General features: G+C 36.7%; 1 non-coding gene and 1 pseudogene across 1 annotated transcript; one reads left to right on the top strand and one right to left on the bottom strand.

Moving 5' to 3' along the window:
* Positions 1–16,468: 16,468 nt before the first annotated feature.
* On the bottom strand, positions 16,469–16,576 carry LOC148550966 (small nucleolar RNA R71). The gene has a single exon (XR_015892743.1). It is a non-coding gene; the product is annotated as a small nucleolar RNA R71 (small nucleolar RNA).
* Positions 16,571–18,241, top strand: LOC148550965 (uncharacterized; annotated as a pseudogene).
* The last annotated feature ends 3,599 nt before the right edge of the window (positions 18,242–21,840 follow it).

Raw genomic sequence — 21,840 nt, 5'->3', positions numbered from 1 at the left:
TCTAGAGAGAAAGGCTCTCTCCTCTCTCTAGGTTTTAGGATTCCTTTTAGTTCTTTTCAATTTTAGATTTCTACTCTATTTCAATTTAGTTTCTCTTCTACTCTTATTTGTCTTAGCATTCTAATTTATCTATTTTCCTTATTGACTATTTTATGTTGCCACTTTGGTTTATGAACTCATGTTAGATTTGATTTTCTATTTAATGCAATTTGAGGTATTTCATATTTATTGCTTCTTCTATTATTTTTGAGTCATTGATATTTGCAATTGGTTGTTTGGATTTAATATTCCTTGATAGTTTTCTATGTTTTCATGTTGTGCCTTCCAAGTGTTTGATAAAATGCTTGATTTGATTTTAGAGTAAGTTTCTCTCCTCTTGGCTTTGGTTGAGTAATTGGAGACTCTTGAGTTATCAAACTCCTTTGTTGATTGATAATTGAGAAATTGCTAGTTGATTTGGATCCCTCTAAAGCTAGTCTTTCCTTAGGAGTTGACTAGGACTTGAGGAATCAAATTGATTCATCTACTTGACTTTCCTCCATAGTTAGAGGTTAACTAAGTGGGAGCAATGGACAATTCTCATCACAATTGATAAGGATAACTAGGATATGACTTCTAATTCTCATACCTTACCAAGAGCTTTTTTAGCTGTTAGTTTACTTTCTTGCAATTTACTTTTCTTGTTCCTTATTCAAAACCCCAAAAAGATACTTTTCCATAACCAATAATAACTACACTTTCCTGCAATTCCTTGAGAGACGACCCGAGGTTTGAATACTTTGGTTATTACTTTTATAGGGGTTTGTTACTTGTGACAACCAAATTTTTGTATGAAAGGATTCTTTGTTGGTTTATAAGCTATACTAGCAACGAGAATTTATTGTGAATTCTTTACCGTCAAAAATCCGTTCATCACCAACTTTTCAAGACTTACCTAATCACGGCCTCCAGCCCAAAAACTTATTCATTATGGGTGTAACTCACCCAATCACAGCTTTCAGCCCAATTTTTATTCAGTAGCCATTAACCAATGAAATTCACACATTATATCACCCATCTTTAAAACATATAATTCACTCAACATTCAACAATCATCCAACATAAATATTCACACTAAACCATTACTATCAACAACACCAATTCATCAATATCTTAAGGTCTTCTAGTATAAGTTTTCACATAGCGTTATATGGTGTTTACTCGAACCAAAATCTGTATCTTAATTGACGGCGAGTCTCAACATCTTGATCCTTTCCTTCTGGCTAATGCAAGCCTCTACCAATTTCTCACCAATCAACCTAAGCAATAGATCCAGACAAATTCAAGCCAAGCAATCGATCCGCACAAATTCAAGCTTCAAATTCCAAGCTCCATCCAACACCAACCAAGCTAAGTATTCTATTCAATTTAACTACGCCAATTTTTTTCAATTGTTTATACTAGAATTTTCACATAAACTAGAGAGAAATAGGAAAAAAGAATTCTCTTACCTTATTTTATATGATCTTGGGTCAAAATCCTACTAGAAATTGAGATTGAACTTCCCCTAAAGCATCAAAATCACCAATTTCAACCAACACATACCAAAAATGTAAAAATAATAGTAAATAGAGAAATGGCATAAGTTTCTCGTGATTACCCATCGCAAAAGTAATATAGAAACATAGAGAGAGTTAAGAGCGACGTGTAGCCGCAAACAGGTCGTCAATCAGGGCTCCAATTTTTGGGAAAAGTGGATTTCATGTTGAATGTGAATAGTAACCTAGGGTTTTCTCTTTCTCTCTTCTCTTACTCAAGCTCTCCTCTCTCTATTTGTAAAATGAATGTGATTTTTGTGAAATGGGGGTGAGTCATGTGGTTTTATTTAAGTGGGTGAAGGATATTTTTGTCCTTTTGCTAATTGGCTCCACTAAGGGCCAAAATTTTAAAAATAAGTGTTCTGGTTTTTTATTCTAAATATTTTTCTGGTCAATCCTACATTTTTACTTTTTTCATACGTAGTATCGGACAGACTTAAGCCTATACAGTAATTATAACGCTGGTACGCATTTTTCATATATAATTATATTTTCGCACTCCAATTAATTTTCTGAGTTCAATTTTTATTTGTAAATTTTTAAATTATAAATTTTAAATTTTTAACTAAGACCGGATGGTTTAAACTCTTTTGGCTCACTTTTAATTAATTATCTAGTTAATATTTTTCTGGGTCTTACATCAATAAAGAGAAAATGTAAAAATACTAACAAAATTACTAATTCACCATTTGATTAATAAAAAAAAAACAAAAGATCTATGAGTATTAATACAATTTTACTCCGTTATGATTTTCTCTCTTCTCACTTTTCTTTTCATTCAAACAAAATTTTTTTCTCTATTTTTTTTCTCTTTATTTTCTCTTTATCCAAACAATACATAAAAAATATTTTTTTTCTATTTTTTCTTCTCATTTTCTTTTCTTTTAGTTTTCATCATCTATCCAAACAAAGTGTAGAGGTGATAAGAAGTAAAAGTCTAAGGTGAATGTTGTTGTCTACTACAACTGTGGGGATAAAAGATACATCAAAATAGGTTTTCTAATATTGGATAAGACTTCGAGAAAGAGCAATAGGAGTTTTAAGAAGAAAGATATGGTAGATACTCTCAGTGACTCATATGAAGGATTTGAGAGAGAAGATTTTGATGACATTACCAACATGTGCTATATAGCTAACTATAGCTCACTATGAGTCAGATCAAGAGATAGCAATATGTAAAATTGATCTTTCTTTTGTAAAATTTAAGATTATATATGAAGAGCTTCTGAAACACTCTTAGAATTTGTCCAAGTCATACATTAATTTGAAGAAAGCTCAAAATTCTAAAACATCTAAGATAGGAAATCTCAGAACTAGATCTAGGGACTTACCAAAGGCAAATAAAATACTGCAAGAAAATAAATCATTGTTTTATTAGTTAACTCTGATTAAAAAAATGTTCTTTTTAATCTGACAACAACTAATGTGTCTATTAGAAGAGAGTTACATGTTTTAGAATCTTAAAAGATAGAACTTCAGAATGTTGAATCTTATATTGAGGAATCTTAGAAGCTATCACATAAATATTATCAAACTGAAAGAAACAAAAATATCTAAACTAGTGAGAGTTAATAAAAAATTTTCACCTCTAAACTTGAGAAGAAGGTAAATGACACCAAATTTATGAATTTGATGCTTGGTGTTCAGAGACCATATTACTTGAATTTTGGTTTGGTCCATGTTGAAAACAAAGATGAATATTTTGCTGCATTTGTTATAACTTGGACATAACACCAAAAATTTTTATTGGTATAAGAGATAGAATGTTAATAACTCTAAGAAGAAGCTCCTTCGAAAACCTTAAGAAACCTTAGGAGAAGAGTTATAGGAAAGTTCAGAAACAAGTTTCAAGGATTAACCAACAAGGACCCAAAGAAAGTTTAAGTGCCTAAGGCTAAGATTTCTTAGAATGCATCTTTGTCTAAATTCTCAAACATCCAAAAGGCAGAAGTGGTACATGGATAATGGATGTTTGAGACAAATAACTGGAAAGAAAAAATACTTCAACTATCTCAGACCTAGAAACATTGGCTCAGTAAATTTCGCCAATAGAATTCAAGCTAAACTTTTTAGTATAGATAATATGGATAAGAATAACTCTCACCTTATCTCTGGTGAGCGAATTTGAGACTCGCACAACTAAACTGACAAGTGCACCGGGTCATCCAAGTAATACCTCAGGTGAGTGAGGGTCGATCTCACGAGGATCGTCGGATTGAGCAATCTGTGGTTATCCTGCAGATCTTAGTCAGGCGAATAGAAAGATGGTTGTTGTTGTTGTAGGTGCATAAACAATACAATAAAGAGAAGAAGTAGAAACAATGATAGGAAATTAGTTAAGGCCTTGGAGATGTTTGTTCGTCCGGGTTAATACTTCTTACTGACTAATTTAACAATGAGTGATTCATTCAAAAGCAAGGCTGTAAGTGATTAAGGCAGGGCCAGTGGTCATTAATCTCCTCTTTCCAAACCAAATACCAGGGCGCTGATCATTCAATCTGAAAGAGGGTGACGCTGATGCAATTCAATCTCTGTTGATCCTACTAAAAATGCCACAGACAAGGTTGGATCTTCCAGATCAGAGAATGATGCTCTATGATTCTTGCCTTAGTGCCATAGAGACCTCAATTACCAATAATCTTCCTCTTGGGACCTTCCTCCCTGGTGGGGAGTGACTGCCCAACACCAAACTTAGGTTTGATGTCTGAGAAAACTGTATGAGTTTTCGCCAAGGGAGGAGGCTTCAGCATTGCACTCTACATGCAGGTACCTCCTTTGTTAGGGGATCTTGGAGGTTTAAAGACCTTGAAAACCATTTGAAGTGTTTGATGGTATGGCAACTTGGCTCTGTACTCTAGGGCTTTGGGTGATGCAGGATGAGCATCTAGAGTAACTGGAAAGGGATTTTTAGGATGTCTAGGGAGGATGTCCTCTGAACTGGCGCTTATGCCTTCCCTACTCTCTGGGCGTTGGATGCCAGTGCCATCCCTCTCTGGGTGTTCAACGCCCCTGCTACTCCCTTTCAGGCGTTCAACCTCATCTCTGCCCCCTCTGGGGCGTTCAAATTCAACGCTGCTGGAGTGATTCTTCCACCCTTGAGCTTCCTTCCTAACTGGAGTCCTCTTAGATGAGTATAAGTACTGTATATTGGCAACCATCTCAATGAGCTCATCTGCCTCTTCGTGTGTCTCTATAAAGTACAGAGAACTGCCTGCAGAGTGATCTACTAACCTTCTGGCCATCTCAGAGATAGCTTCATAGAAGATGACTGTCTTGCCCCAACCTGAGAACATATAGGGGGGAGGCAATCCCTGAACATCAGCTTGTACCTCTTCCAAGCATTATAGAGGGACTCGTTCTCCTTATGTCTGAAGGTCTGAACATATGTTATTAACTTAGTCAGCCTCTGCGAGGGAGAGAACCTGTTCAGGAATTTGTTAACATGCTTCTCCCAAGTGTTTAGACTTCCCCTGGGTTCAGCATACCACCAATCCAGTGCTTGGTCCCTCACGGTAAATGTGAAGAGTAATAGCTTAGAGACTTCAGGGTCTACTCCATTGGTCTCTACAGTGTCACAGAACTGCATGAAGTCGGAGATGAATTTCTTAGGGTCTTCCTGTGGGCTTCCATGAAACTGGCAATTTTGCTGCATTAGCATGATCAGGTTTATGCTGACCTTAAATTCATAGAAGCCAGGTGATGAGCAGATATTTTATACGCTTTTTGGCATTATTTTCATATAGTTTTTAGTATGTTTTGTTTAGTAATTATTAAGTTTTTATAGGTTTTAGTGTTAAATTCACATTTTTGGATTCTACTTTGTATTTTTGTGCATTTTCAGGTATTTTCTGGCTGAAATTGAGGAGCTAGAGCAAAAGTCTGATTCAGAGACAGAGAAAGCACTGCAGATGCTATTCGGATTTGACCTCCTTGCACTCGGAAGAGCTTTTATGGAGCTACAAAAGTTCAAATAGAGCGTTCTCAACGGATATGGAAAGATGACTTCTAGAGCTTTCCATCAATGTATAATAGTTCATACTTTGCTTCAGATTAGAAGGCCCAAAACTGTCGTCCAAAGCCAGCCTCCTGGCCCTTTCCAGGCGTCCAGTGCCAAGGGAGAAGAGACCAGCGTCCAAACGTCCAAAGAGGACCCCCTAACCAGCGTTCAACGCCCTAGAAGCCTCATAGCACGTGGATCTCATCAAAGCTCAGTCCAAACACTCACCAAGTGGGCCCCAGAAGTGGATTTTAGTTCTAAAAAAACTGTTTTACCCTTACTAGTCATTAGTTTAGTATTTAAGGGATTAGATCTATGTTATTCGTACATCATCTACCATCTCTACACCATATTTTATTTTTACCATTGTATTTCCTATCAGTATGAGTTTCTAAACCTCCTAGGTTGAGGGGAGGAGCCCTGCTGAGTTTTATGGATTAAAAAAAGATTACTGTTCCTCTTTAATTTGTGTTTGATTCTCTATTCTAAGATGTATATTAGTTCTTCATCAATATGAATGCGTTGAACTAGCATAAGGTTATCACATTCTACATGGGTTCAGAGTGCGTCTTTCATCGGACAATGATGAACCACCAGCTTGATTATGCATCTCTTAGACGGCTAATCCATGACTTCGTTGGGGACTTCTCGAGACACCAGTTTAGCCGATATACGGGGAGATTAGGGTCTTTGTGGTAAAGAATAGAACCCAAAGGCACAGCATCCTCCGATCCGGAAGATTCATCCTTGTCTGTGGCGTTTTAAGTAGGATCACCAAGGAGAATGAACTGCAAAATCTTCACTCTCAATCAGAATGGATTCACACTAACCCTGGGGTTCAGATCTGGAGGAGTATTGGCGCCTGCTCAAACCAGCGTCAATCACATACAACCTACCATAGAAGAAATCATTCACCATTGAAGAAGAGAGTAAGACCAGAGTTAATCCAGAAGGACAAAGAAAATCTAAGCCTCATCCATCTAAGTTTTAAGATTATCATTGTAAACACATCAACCTAATTCCATCTTCCAAATCAAAACCAACAACTTCTTGATTCGCCTGACTAAGACTTGCAAGATAACCATAGCTTGCTTCAAACCACAATCCTCGTGGGATCGACCCTGACTCACTCAGGTATTACTTGGACAACCCAGTGCACTTGCTAGTATAGCTGTACAAAATGTGGGGATTCGTGCACCACCAGGAGAGCCCGTAGTTCTTCTGATTTATGTTTTCCCTTTTGGATCCATAATGATTTTGGTGTTCTTGTATACACAAGTCAGAGACAAAGAAAAATGGGAGTCTCTGTGTCAAAGCCTAGAGGACTCCCACTGAGATACCTAAATATATATTTTTTTTAAATTCGAAAATAATTAGAAAAATTCGAAAATAAATAAAATGAAATAAAAATAACTTAGAAAATTCAAAAAATTAAAATAATTAGAAAGAAAAAGGTTTAAAATTTTTGAAATTCAAAAAGAAAGTAAAAGATAACACCAACTTTTGAAATTAAGATAGAACAAAATAAACAACTAACTAACAAGATTTGAAATTAAGATAGAAGATTTGAAAAGAAAAAGTCAAACAAGATAAGATAAGATTTGAAAATTTAAAGACTTTGAAATTCAAATCTGAAAGAAAGACTAAAGAAACACCAAACTTAAAATTAAAACTAGAAAAAGCAAACAATTAATTAAAAAGATTTGAAATTAAAAAGGCAATTTTCAAAAATTAAGGAAGAAATAGTCAAGATAAGATTTTAAAATTTAAAAATTAGAAAGAAAGAGTCAAGAGAAAGAAACAAGATAAAATAAGATTTGAGAATTAAGATAGGAGATTTGATTTTGAAAAGTTTTGAAAATTGGAAAGAGAAAGTCAAAGAGAGATTTTTGAATTTCAAAATTGAAAAAAGAGAAAAACTAACACAATACTAAACTTCTAAAATTTGAATTTTAAAAGAAAGATAAGATAACAGAATTTTAAAACCAAAGAAAAAGATAAGACAAAGATCAAAGAAGAAATGATAAGCAAGAAAATTAAATTTAAATAAAAAGGTTACTAACGGGACACCAAACTTTAAAATTTTGAAAAGAAATAAAGAGAAAATAGCAAACTTAAAATTTTGAAATTAAAAATAAGATAACTTAAATGAGAATGGAAAATCAAAAGATAAACAAGATATAGATCAAGTATCAAGAAAGATAAGATATGATTTGAAAATTTTAAATATTCCTAACAAGAAACACCAAACTTAAAATTTGAATTTAGATAAAGATAAGATAAAGATTCAAGATTTTATTTCAAAATTTCAAAAATTTAAAAGAAAGGATTTTAAAAATTTTTTGAAATTCAAAAAGAAGAAGAAAGAAAAAGAAAACACTAAACTTAAAAATTTTGAAATCAAATCACACTAATTTTCGAAAATCTAAAAGAAAAACTAAAATACACAAAACTTAAAAATTTTAGGATCAAATAAAATAAAACAAAAGGAAAATTTTGAATAAGAGAAAAGAAACAAAGAACAATTTTCAAGAATAAAGAAAAGGCAAATCAACAAAAATCAAAAGGACACCAAACTTAAAAATTGATACCAGTCTCAAACAAAAGATGATAAAAACGATAAATTTTTGAAAAATAATTTTTAAAGAACTTTCAAAAAATAACAAGAAAAGAAATTGAAAGAAAACTAGTAAAAAGTACTTGATCTAAGGAGTAAGATAACCTGTATTTTGTCAATCACGAACAATACCCGTCAACGAGGATTGTCGGATTGTTAGATTGAGGGTCGACCCCACGAGGATTGTCGGATTGAGCAATCTATGGTTATCTTGCAGATCTTAGTTAGAAGAATAGAAAGATAATTGTTGTTGTTGTAGGCACATAAATAAAACAATAAAGAGAAGATGTAGAAACAATGATAGGAAATCAGTTAAGGCCTCGAAGATGCTTGTTCTTCCGAATTAATACTTCTTACTGACTACTTTAACAATGAGTGATTCATTCAATAGCAAGGCTGTAAGTGATTAAGCTAGGGCCAGTGGTCATTAATCTCCTCTATCCAAACCAAATACCAAATCATTCGATCTGGAAGAGGGTGATGCTCACGCAATTCAATCTCTATTGATCCTTGATGAGCGGATAATTTATACATTTTTTGGCATTGTTTTTAGTATGTTTTTAGCATATTTTAGTTAGTTTTTATTAGTTTTTATTTAAAATTCAATTTTCTGGACTTTACTATGAGTTTGTGTATTTTTCTGTGATTTCAGGTATTTTCTGGCTGAAATTGAGGGACCTGAGCAAAAATCTGATTCAGAGGCTAAAAAGGACTGCAGATGTTGTTGGATTCTGACCTCCCTGCACTCGAATTGGATTTTCTGGAGCTACAGAAGCTCAATTGGTGCTCTCTCAATTGCGTTGAAAAGTAGACATCCAGGGCTTTCCAGCAATATATAATAGTTCATACTTTGCTCAAGATTTGATGGCCCCAACCAGCGTTCAAAGTCAGCATCAGAATTCCCAGCGTTAAACGCCAGAACTGGCACCAAAATGGGAGTTAAACGCCCAAACTGGCACAAAAGCTGGCGTTTAACTCCAGGAAAAGTCTCTACACGAAAATGCTTCAATTCTCAGCCCAAGCACACACCAAGTGGACCCGGAATTGGATATTTATGTCATTTACTCATTTCTGTAAACCCTAGGCTACTAGTTCTCTATAAATAGGACCTTTTGCTATTGTATTTTCAATCTTGGAATCTGAGTCTAATCTTTGAGTAGTTCTATGCTACCTTAGATCACGTTTTGGGGCTGGCCTCATGGCCATGCCTAGACCATGTTCTTATGTATTTTCAACGGTGGAGTTTCTACACACCATAGATTAAGGTGTGGAGCTCTGTTGTACCTCGAGTATCAATGCAATTACTATTGTTCTTCTATTCAATTCAGCTTGTTCTTGTTCTAAGATATCACTTGTTCTTCAACTTGATGAATGTGATGATCCGTGACACTCATCATCATTCTCACCTATGAACGTGTGCCTGATAACCACCTCCGTTCTACCTTCGATTGAGTGTTTATCTCTTGGATTCCTTAATCAGAATCTTCGTGGTATAAGCTAGAATTGATGGCGGCATTCTTAAGAATCCGGAAAGTCTAAACCTTGTTTGTGGTATTCCGAGTAGGATTCAAGGATTGAATGACTGTGACGAGCTTCAAACTCGTGATTGTGGGGCGTTAGTGACAGAAGCAAAAGAATCACTGGATTCTATTCCGACATGATCGAGAACCGACAGATGAATAGCCGTGCTGTGACAGAGTGCGTTGAACTTTTTCACTGAGAGGACGGGATTGTAGCCACTGACAATGGTGATGCCCAACATACATCTTGCAATGGAAAGGAGTAAGAAGGATTGGATGAAGACAGTAGAAAAGCAGAGAGACGGAAGGGACAAAGCATCTCCATACCCTTATATGAAATTCTCACCAATGAATTACATAAGTATCTCTATCTTTATTTTATGTTTTATTTATCTTTTAATCATTCATCATCCATAACCATTTGAATTTGCCTGACTGAGATTTACAAGATGACCATAGCTTGCTTCATACCAACAATCTCCGTGGAATCGACCCTTACTCGCGTAAGGTTTATTACTTGGACGACCCAGTGCACTTGCTGGTTAGTTGTGCGAAGTTGTGATAAAGAGTTGAGATTAAAATTGTGCGTACCATGTTGATGGCACCATTGATGATCACAATTTCGCCATACCAAGTTTTTGGCACCGTTGCCGGGGATTGTTCGAGTTTGGACAACTGACGGTTCATCTTGTTGCTTAGATTAAGTACTTTTTCTTTTTATTTTTCGAAAATTTTTTTTCAAAAATACAAAAAGATTTTCTATTTTGTTCTTCAGAGTTTTTAAGAATGAATTCTAGAGTTTCATGATGATTTGTTGAAGTCTGGCTGGTTGTGAAACCATGTCTAATCTTTTGGACCGAAGTTTCAACTTATCATCACAAGAGCTTGCTGATTTCTATCAATTTTGCTGTTGTTAGCAATGATCTGCTAAAGCTTGGCTGGCCATTGGCCATGTCTAGTGTTTTGGACTGGAGCTTTCATTGAAAGCTTGGCTGGCTAGTAAGCCATGTCTAATTCCTGGACCAGAGTCTTAGACTAGCATTGCAATGATTCCTGGAATTCTTATTAAAAATTTTGAATTTCTTCTATTTTCTTTTCCACTCAAGTTTCGAAAATCACAAAAAAATTATAAAATCACAAAAATAAAAAATATTTTATGTTTCTTATTTGAGTCTAGTATTAATTTTTAAGTTTGGTGTCAATTGCATGTTTCTATTTTTCTTGCATTTTTTTTTTGAAAATTACATGCATGTGTCTTCATTTATCTTCAAGTTGTTCTTGATGATTTCCTTGCTCTGATCTTTAAATTCTCTTGTTTAGTGTGTTTTGTTGTTTCTCATATACATTTTTACATTGTTATAGTCCTTAGTATACAAACTTTTAAGTTTGGCGTCCTTTTTGCATTGTTTATTTGATCTTAGTTGCATTTTTATTGTTTCTCATAAAAAAAAATTTCAAAAATATTTTTTAAAATTATGTCTTTTCAAGTCAATAATACAGAGAATTGAAGATTCAGAACAGTCAGCAGAGGAATCAAACAGAAAAAGCTGGGCGTTCAAAACGCCCAGTGAAGAAGGGAAACTGGCGTTTAAACGCCAGCCAGGGTACCTGGCTGGGCGTTTAACGCCCAAAAAGGTAGAGATTTGGGCGTTAAACGCAAGAATGGGCACCATTCTGGGCGTTTAACGCCAGGATGACACAAGAGGGAAGATTTTGTTTTTAATGCACATTTTTTTAAGTTTTCAAAATTTTTCAAAATCAAATCTTTTTCAAATCAAATCTTTTCAATCATATATTTTCAAAATCAATTTCTTTTTATTTTCAAAAATACTTGCTAACAATTAATGATTTGATTCAAAAATTTTAAGTATGTTGCCTTTTCTGCTGAGAAAGGTTTAATGTTTGAATCATATCTTTTCTTGTTAGCCAAGTAATTAATTTTAAAAATCAAATCTTTTTAAAATTGTTTTTCAATCATATCTTTTTAAAACCATAACTTTTCAATCATATCTTCTTAATCACATCTTTTTCAAAATTTAATTTTCAATCATATCTTTTTGAATTATAAATTCAAAATCTTTTTCAAAAAAATCACTTTATTTCTTTCCCAACTTCAAATTTCGAAAATCATTCATCAAGTTTTTAAAATTTTCTTTTAATTATTTCAAAATCTTTTTAATTTATTTTCGAAAATTCTTCCCCTATTCTCACATCCTTCTATTTAAGGACTAACACTCCTCCATTATCAATAATTCGAATTTTATCTCTCTTGATAAGTTCGAATTCTTCTACCTCCTCCTTCTATTCTTCTTTTCCTCTGACACCTCAAGGAATCTCTATACTGTGACATAGAGGATTCCATATTTTCTTGCTCTCTTCTCTTTCATATGAGCAGGAGCAAAGACAAAGGCATTCTTGTTGAGGCTGATCCTGAACCTGAAAGGACCTTAAAGCGAAAGCTAAGAGAAGCTAAGGCACAACTCTCTGTAGAGGACCTAACAGAAATCTTCAAACTAGAAGAAGACATGGCAGCCGAAAACAACAACAATGCCAACAATGCAAGGAAGGTGCTTGGTGAATTTACTGCACCTACTCCTGATTTCTATGGGAGAAGCATCTCAATCCCTGCCATTGGAGCAAACAACTTTGAGCTTAAGCCTCAATTAGTTTCTCTAATGCAACAGAATTGCAAGTTGTAACACCCCAACCTTCAAAACGTCATGATCGTACCAAAAGTAAGGCGTTACTAACCTGCTTTCCTTACTAACTATTTAATATTGAGCCTTTAGTTCGAACTCGCATTTCAATCTTTAATAAAATGCTATAAAGTTATTTATAACTCATAAAAATCATATATCAGACATCACCAATTAATAATAGTTACATAATTACTAATAATAATAAATCTTATACAAGTAAATCAAGATAGAACTCGGATACAATTTCTATCCCTCTGTATAGAATAAAAATCTTATTCAACAAGCGAGGGAACTCTATGAAGGTAACACTTCGCATAAATAAAGTCAATAATTGCCCGCAGATTCAAACTGAGTCTTCGGACCTATCATTGAAAGGGTGGAAGATTTTGGGGTGAGAACAAACCACACGTTCTCAGTAGGGATGGGAATACCATCAAAGTAAAGAAATACTTGCAAATAGAATTAATTCCATTACAAAGCAGTTTATTCTTAAAATAGCTTTTGAAGAAGTTTGGTGGAAGACTTATTTTAAAAGGTGTTTAAATAAAATTCTTTTAACTTATACATCAGAAGGATTAATAGCTTAAAGAAACAAAAGGACTAGAGACGTGCCTAGTAACTTTCTGTCTAACTTACTTCGCTCACTACTGTCCAAGTGGTACCATACATTAAAATACTCAAGCGACACCTAGTCTACCTGCCCCAACCTTCACTACCATAAACTATGAACCACTCTTCACGACCATAAACCATGAACCACCCTCTTCACGCCTCCACCGAAAAGGGTTTCTCAAATAAACACACACATACAAGACAAACAAAGAAAATCACAGATAGGATTCAAGTACAGCAAGCAAAACAAATAGCAGATAAACATGGCTAAGCAATTAGGCAAACCAAAACAACTGCACATTCAATCAAAACATACAAATGCATATGATGTATGCCTGTCCTATGGCTGATGAGGCTCATCTGTCGATTATCCAGCCAACCCGACAAGTCTGAATTGTACTTAGACTGTCCCCCGACGTGCATCCCCAAGAGTCTATGCATAGCTTTTTCTCAAATAATCAATATTGCTCAATGGGGGTAACATTCCCGGGAATTTATATAGTGCCCGGTCACACTTACGTCGTAGGGTCAACAGAGTATCGAGTTTTCAACCTGGTACACGTGGTGGCAAGCCACGACACTTAATCCAGGGAACCTTGTATCTCAGATATTTCAAATTCATAAGCCATGTGAATAATCCAAAGTTCATATCTCAACATTCTCAACATTCTCAAATCATAATCATTCATTAATTCCAATCTCATTTCCAAGTTCATTTCAAAACCATATTTCATTCATCACAAATCTTGCCATCAATATCATAACCAACGTCATCGACCTCAATCATCACCCCACAACACTATAATCAACCAGAATTATCATCAGATCTCAAGCAACCTAATTGTCACTAAATTTCACCTTAATTTTCAAGGACAACCCTCAAACAACTTACTAAATTCACCTCCAAACCAATACCACACATATTTCATCATATTTCTTAAAATAACTTTCTTCCTCTTAACTGCTATATTCAATTTCATTAACAACCTTAAACTCATCTTCCTATTCTCAAATCCTTAAATTCATACTCAATTTACTATTTTAAAGTATTTTACTAATTAATCAAATCTCATTTCATCATTAGAAAACAAATGAGTTTTAAAACCACAAGATAACCAAATCATAGAATCCAAGTCTCTTTAATAACCTTTAAAAACATTCAAAACATACTTCTCTTATTAAATATACTTAAATCAAAACCATCTTCGAAATTCTTAGGAAAATTTCGGTAGCACCTCCCCTAAAATTGGAGTTTGCCACCCATTACGGGTCCCCTCTTTTCAAATTCGGCTCAATCAAGACCAACATTTCGAATTAACATTTCCAAATCCATTTTTGCATAATCAATAAAAACCATTTTCAAACCAAGGCTCAAAATCAACATATTCAATCATTTTTTTTCTTTCCAGAAACTCAAAAAAAATGATAAATCAATAATCAATTCAGCCACAATTTCAATCACAGCAGAAAGTCATTGTCAGCACAGAAATTAATTCACTTGCATTAATCCACTAAACTCATCAGGTATTCAGCCCCAAAATATGTTAACTTTTAAACAAACCCCTACCTCAATTTAGTTGAACCAAACGTAACAACTCCCTTCTCTTTTCGTTTCATGGCAGCAGTGGCAACAAATCCACGACGGTAATGGTAGTTACAGCAGAATAGAGAATCCAAATTGAATAGGTATCGAAAGTGAACACAGCCCTGAGAATTTCAAAACAGGGCATATACTAGAATTAAATCAAAATAAGCGTGGTAATGAAAATAAAATGTGCAAATGGAACGTAATCAAGGAGAAGAGCAAACCAGAATTGAAATAGCAATATCAAATTCATCAATAGCAGCTCTAACAGTTTCCTGATGGCCTCAACACCACCATAATGGTCCTAACAACAAACAGGAAAACAGAATAGCAGTACTAAACAGAGACATAGGTTCCCTTAGCTAGAACAGGAGAAAGACAGAGGAACAAGATGGAACCAAGACAGGGATTAAAGCTTACAGTCTCAACAATGGAGGAATTGGGATCGAATCAGCCATTTCCATGACAGCTCTGGGAACACAGCAACGATTTTGATCCCAATTAACAGCAGTGGCGGCGGTGGCGTCTTCGACGGCGGTGGCTAGGGTTCCGATCGACGGCAGAAGCGGTGCGATGGAGCTGCCACGAAGCCCCCTGCTCTCTCTCCTATACACGTTTCCTTTCCCTCAGCTCAAATCGGTGGCGGATTCAACCCCATCGACGACGGCAAAGGCTCGTGCCTAGGACGACAACGGCAAGGCTCGAGGCACGATGGTGACTTTGCACAGCATGGCGGCGGAACGCAACTCCGACACCCCTCGCGAGCGCTCTCTCTCTTTCTACACCGCGGACCTTCTCTCCCTCCGACGTATCTCTCCTCATCTGTGGCGGCACAGCCGTGCTGACGCGACGGCGCTTGGCTCGGCGGCGACAACGGCGCGCGACGGTGGTGGCGGACCCTGCAGCGCCGGCCAGTTCCTTCCTTTCTTCCCTCTTCTTCTCCTCCGTTCCCCCCTGCTTTCTCGAATCTCCCTCTCTTCTCGGCTCCCTTTCTTCTTGCTTTTCTTTCTTTCTTTGGATTTTGCTGCTGCTATATGTTGTGTTGGTTAGTTTAATTTTGGAAGAAAGGGGAAATGGGTGAGGCGGCTGAAGGGAGTGGAAAAGTTAGGGTTAGTATTTTAGGAAGTATTTAACAAATTAGGGTTTAATTTGGGATAAAAGTGAAATTAAGAATTTTGGATAAATTGAGATTTGGTAAATTTTAATAAAATTAAAGTATATCGTATAAATTTGAAATATAATTTAATCTCTTAAAATTACTTTAAGAATACTACCTAATTATCAATTTACTAATAAGTTTTTAATCAAATACTCTAATTTAAAATTAGAAATAATATAATTTATTTTCTATTTATAAAAATTAAAGTATTAAATTATAAAATCTCAATTATTTAAATTAAATCATATAAAATTTTTGTTCTTTTACAACTGCTAAATTTTGTAATTTAATTATAGAAAATTATTCAATAATAATGAAATTAAGTAAAATTTTATGTTTTAATGATCAAAATCTGATTTAATTATTTTCGATGAAATAATTTCTGAAAATAAAATCTCTAATAAATAAATAGATTTGAAATTGGCTCATAGCAAAATTTTCCAAAATTTCTAGGTCTTACACAAGTTTCATGGACTTCCATTGGAAGATCCTCATCAGTTCTTAGCTGAATTCTTCCAAATCTGTAACACTGTCAAGACCAATGGGGTTGACCCTGAGGTCTACAGACTTATGCTTTTTCCTTTTGCTGTAAGATACAGAGCTAGGACATGGTTAGATTCACAACCTAAAGAAAGCCTGAACTCTTGGGAAAAGCTAGTCAATGCCTTCTTGGCAAAGTTCTTTCCACCTCAAAAATTGAGCAAGCTTAGAGTGGAAGTCCAAACCTTTAGACAGAAGGATGGTGAGTCCCTCTATGAAGCTTGGGAGAGATACAAGCAATTGATCAGAAGGTGCCCTTCTGACATGCTTTCAGAATGGAGCATCATAGGAATCTTCTATGATGGTCTGTCTGAACTATCCAAGATGTCATTGGATAGCTCTGCTGGAGGATCTCTTCATCTGAAGAAGACGCCTACAGAAGCTCAAAAACTCATTGAAATGGTTGCAAATAACCAATTCATGTACACCTCTGAAAGGAATCCTGTGAATAATGGGACAAGTCAGAAGAAAGGAGTTCTTGGGATTGACACTCTGAATGCCATATTGGCTTAGAACAAAATATTGACTCAGCAAGTCAATATGATTTCTCAAAGCCTGTCTGGAATGCAAGCTGCACCAGGCAGTACTAAGGATGCTTCATCTGAAGAAGAAGCTTATGATCCTGAGAACCCATCTATGGAAGAGGTGAATTACATGGGAGAACCCTATGGAAACACCTACAATCCTTCATGGAGAAATCATCCAAATCTCTCATGGACGGATCAACAGAGACCTCAACAAGGTTTCAACAACAATAATGGTGAAAGAAATAGGTTTAGCAATGGCAAGCCTTTTCCATCATCTTCTCAGCAACAGACAGAGAATTCTAGGCAGAGCCACTCTGACTTAGCAACCATGGTCTCTGATCTAATTAAAACCACTCAAAGTTTCATGACTGAAACAAGGTCCTCCATTAGAAATTTGGAGGCACAAGTGGGTCAGCTGAGCAAGAAAGTTACTGAACTCCCTCCTACTACTCTTCCAAGCAATACAGAAGAGAACCCAAAAGGAGAGTGCAAGGCCATAAACACAATCAACATGGCCGAATTTGGAGAGGATGAAGAGGCAGTGATCGCCACTGAAGAAGACCTCAATGGACGTCCACTGGCCTCCAATGAGTTCCCTAATGAGGAACCATGGGAATCTGAGGCTCATAATGAGACAATAGAGATTCCATTGGATTTACTTCTACCATTCATGAGCTCTGATGAGTATTCTTCATCTGAAGAGGATGAAGATGTTACTGAAGAGCAAGTTGCTAAGTACCTTGGAGCAATCATGAAGCTAAATGACAAGTTATTTGGTAATGAGACTTGGGAGAATGAACCTCCATTGCTCACTAAAGAACTGGATGACTTGACTAGGCAGAGATTACCTCAAAAGAGACAGAATCCAGGAAAGTTCTCAATACCTTGTACCATAGACACCATAACCTTTGAGAAGGCTCTGTGTGACCTAGGGTCGAGTGTAAACCTCATGCCTCTCTCTGTAATGGAGAAGCTAGGGATCCTTGAGGTACAAGCTGTAAGAATCTCACTAGAGATGGCAGACAATTCAAGAAAACAAGCTTATGAACTTGTAGAGGATGTCTTGGTAAAGGTTGGAGACCACTACATCCCTGCTGATTTCATAGTCCTAGAGACTGGGAAGTGCATGGATGAATCCATCATCCTTGGCAGACCCTTCCTAGCCACAATAAAGGCTGTGATTGATGTTGACAGAGGAGAATTGATCATTCAAGTGAATGAAGAATCCCTTGTGTTTAAGGCTCAAGGATATCCCTCTGTAACCATGGAGAGGAAGCATGAAGTGCTTCTCTCAAAACAGAATCAAACAGAGTCCCCACACTCAAACTCTAAGTTTGGTGTTGAACCCCCACATTCAAACTCTAAGTTTGGTGTTGGGAGGTTCCAACATTGCTCTGAACATCTGTGAGGCTCCATGAGAGCCCACTGTCAAGCTACTGACATTAAAGAAGCGCTTGTTGGGAGGCAACCCAATGTTATATTTATCTATTTTCCATTGTTATTTTATGTTTTCTGTAGGTTGATGATCATGTGAAGTCACAAAAAAATTGAAAAAGCAAAAACAGAATGAAAAACAGAAAAAAATAGCACACCTTGGAGGAAAAGCTTGCTGGCGTTTAAACGCCAGTAAGGGTAGCAAATGGGCGTTTAACGCCCAGTCTGGCACCATTCTGGGCGTTTAACGCCAGAAAGGGGCACCAGACTGGCGTTTAACGCCAGGAATGGGCAAGGAGCTGGCGTTAAACGCCAGAAAAGGACAGCTGCCCGTCGTTTAATGCCAGAATTGGCAGAAAAGGGCATTTTTGCATGCCACTCGGTGCAGGGATGAGCTATCCTTGACACCTTAGGATCTGTGGACCCACAGGATCCCCACCTACCCCACCTCTCTCTCTCTCTCTCTTCTTCACCCATTCACCAATCACCTCAATACCTCTTCCCCAAAAACTCCTCACCTATCAAATCCCACCATTCTCTTCACCACTCACATCCATCCTTCATAAAACCCCACCTACCTCACCATCCAAATTCAAACCGCTTTCCCCCTTGGCCGAACCACAAAGCCTCCTCCATCTCCTCCATTTTTCTTCTTCTTCTACTCTTTTCTTTCTTCTTTTGCTCGAGGACGAGCAAACCTTCTAAGTTTGGTGTGGTAAAAACGTTGCTTTTTGTTTTTCCATAACCATTTATGGCACCTAAGGCCGAAGAAACCTCTAGAAAGAGGAAAGGGAAGGCAAAAGCTTCCACCTCCGAGTCATGGGAGATGGAGAGATTCCTCTCAAGGGTGCATCAAGACCACTTCTATGAAGTTGTGGCCATGAAGAAGGTGATCCCCGAGGTCCCTTTTAAACTCAAAAAGTGTGAATATCCGGAAATCCGACATGAAATCCGAAGAAGAGGTTGGGAAGTTCTTACCAACCCCATTCAACAAGTCGGGATCTTAATGGTTCAAGAGTTCTATGCTAATGCATGGATCACCAAGAACCATGATCAAAGTGTGAACCCGGACCCTAAGAATTAGCTTACAATGGTCCAAGGAAAATACTTAGATTTCAGTCTAGAAAATGTAAGGTTGGCATTCAACTTGCCTATGATGCAAGGAGATGCACACCCCTACACTAGAAGGGTCAACTTTGATCAAAGGTTGGACCAAGTCCTCATGGACATATGTGAAGAGGGCACTCAATGGAAAAGAGATTCAAGAGGGAAGCCGGTTCAACTAAGAAGGCATGACCTCAAGCCCGTGGCTAGGGGATGGTTGGAGTTCATCCAACGCTCAATCATTCCCACTAGCAACCGGTCCGAAGCTACTATAGACCGGGCTATCATGATACATAGCATCATGATTGGAGAGGAAGTGGAAGTTCATGAGGTTATATCCCAAGAACTCTACAAGGTGGCGGACAAGTCCTCCACTATGGCAAGGTTAGCCTTCCCTCATCTCATTTGTCACCTCTGCAATTCGGCTGGAATTGACATAGAGGAAGACATCCTTATTGATGAGGATAAGCCCATCACTAAGAAAAGGATGGAACAAACAAGAGATCCCACTCATGGACAAGAGCATGAGGAATTTCCTCATCATGAAATCCCTGAGATACCTCAAGGGATGCATCTTCCTCCACAAAACTATTGGGAGCAATTCAACACCTCCCTAGGAGAATTAAGTTCCAACATGGGACAACTAAGGGTGGAGCACCAAGAGCATTCCATCCTCCTCCATGAAATAAGAGAAGACCAAAGAACCATGAGAGAGGAGCAAGAAAGGCAAGGAAGAGACATTGAGGAGCTCAAGCACTCCATAAGATCTTCAAGAGGAAGAACAAGCCGTCATCACTAAGGTGGACCCGTTCTTTAACTTCCTTGTTCTTTATTTTCCTGTTTTTCAAAAATTGTGCTTTATGTTTATTTATGTTTGTGTCTTTATTACATGATCATTAGTGTCTAAGTGTCTATGCCTTAAAGCTATGAAAATGAATCCATCACCTTTCTTAAATGAAAAATGTTTTTAATTGAAAAAGAAAAAGAAGTACATGAATTTTGAATTTTAAAACAGTTTAATTATTTTGATGTGGTGGCAATGCTATTGTTTTTCTGAATAAATGCTTGAATAGTGCATATTTTTGAATTTGATTGTTTATGAATGTTAAAATTGTTGGATCTTGAAAGAATGAAAGGAAAAGGAGAAATGCTATCTGATGATCTGAAAAATCATAAAATTGATTCTTGAAGCAAGAAAAAGCAGTGAAAAGCTTGCAGAAAAAAAAAGATATATGCGAAAAAAAAGAGAAAAGCAAGCAGAAAAAGCCAATACCCCTTTAAACCAAAAGGCAAGGGTGATAAAAAGGATCCAAGGCTTTGAGCATCAATGGATAGGAGGGTCCACAGGAATAAAATCCCGGCCTAAGCGGCTAAACCAAGCTGTCCCTAACCATGTGCTTGTGGCGTGAATGTGTCAAGTGAAAACTTGAGACTGAGCGGTTAAAGTCGAGGTCCAAAGCAAAAAGAAGAGTGTGCTTAAGAACCCTGGACACCTCTAATTGGGGACCCTAGCAAAGCTGAGTCACAATCTGAAAAGGTTCACCCAGTTATGTGTCTGTGGCATTTATGTATCCGGTGGTAATACTGGAAAACAAAGTGCTTAGGGCCACGACCAAGACTCATAAAGTAGCTGTGTTCAAGAATCAACATACTTAACTAGGAGAGTCAGTAACACTATCTGGATTCTGAGTTCCTACAGATGCCAATAATTCTAAACTTCAAAGGATAAAGTGAGATGCCAAAACTGTTCAGAAGCAAAAAGCTAAAAGCCCCGCTCATCTAATTAATAGTGATCTTCATAGATGTTTTTGGAATTCATTGTATATTCTCTTCTTTTTATCCTATTTTATTTTCAGTTGCTTGGGGACAAGCAACAATTTAAGTTTGGTGTTGTGATGAGCGGATAATTTATACACTTTTTGGCATTGTTTTTAGTATTTTTTAGCATGTTTTAGTTAGTTTTATTATATTTTTATTAGTTTTTATTTAAAATTCACTTTTATGAACTTTACTATGAGTTTGTGTGTTTTTCTTTGATTTCAGGTATTTTCTGGCTGAAATTGAGGGACCTGAGCAAAAATCTGATTCAGAGGCTAAAAAGGACTGCAGATGCTGTTGGATTCTGACCTCTCTGCACTCTAAGTGAATTTTCTGGAGCTAGAGAAGCCCAATTGGCGCGCTCTCAATTGCGTTGAAAAGTAGACATCCAGGGCTTTCCAGCAATATATAATAGTCCATACTTTGCTCAAGATTTGATGGCCCCAACCAGCGTTCAAAGTCAGCATCAGAATTCCCAGCGTTAAACGCCAGAACTGGCACCAAAATGGGAGTTAAACGCCCAAACTGGCACAAAAGCTGGCGTTTAACTCCAGGAAAAGTCTCTACATGAAAATGCTTCAATGCTCAGCCCAAGCACACACCAAGTGGGCCCGGAAGTGGATATTTATGTCATTTACTCATTTCTATAAA

The sequence above is a fragment of the Arachis ipaensis genome, chromosome B7 (genome assembly GCF_059453495.1).
Source record: "Arachis ipaensis isolate K30076 ecotype BB chromosome B7, ASM5945349v1, whole genome shotgun sequence".
Taxonomy (NCBI): Eukaryota; Viridiplantae; Streptophyta; class Magnoliopsida; order Fabales; family Fabaceae; genus Arachis; species Arachis ipaensis.
Note: the sequence above shows the minus strand (reverse complement) of the source record. Positions and strands in the feature narration are given on the sequence as shown.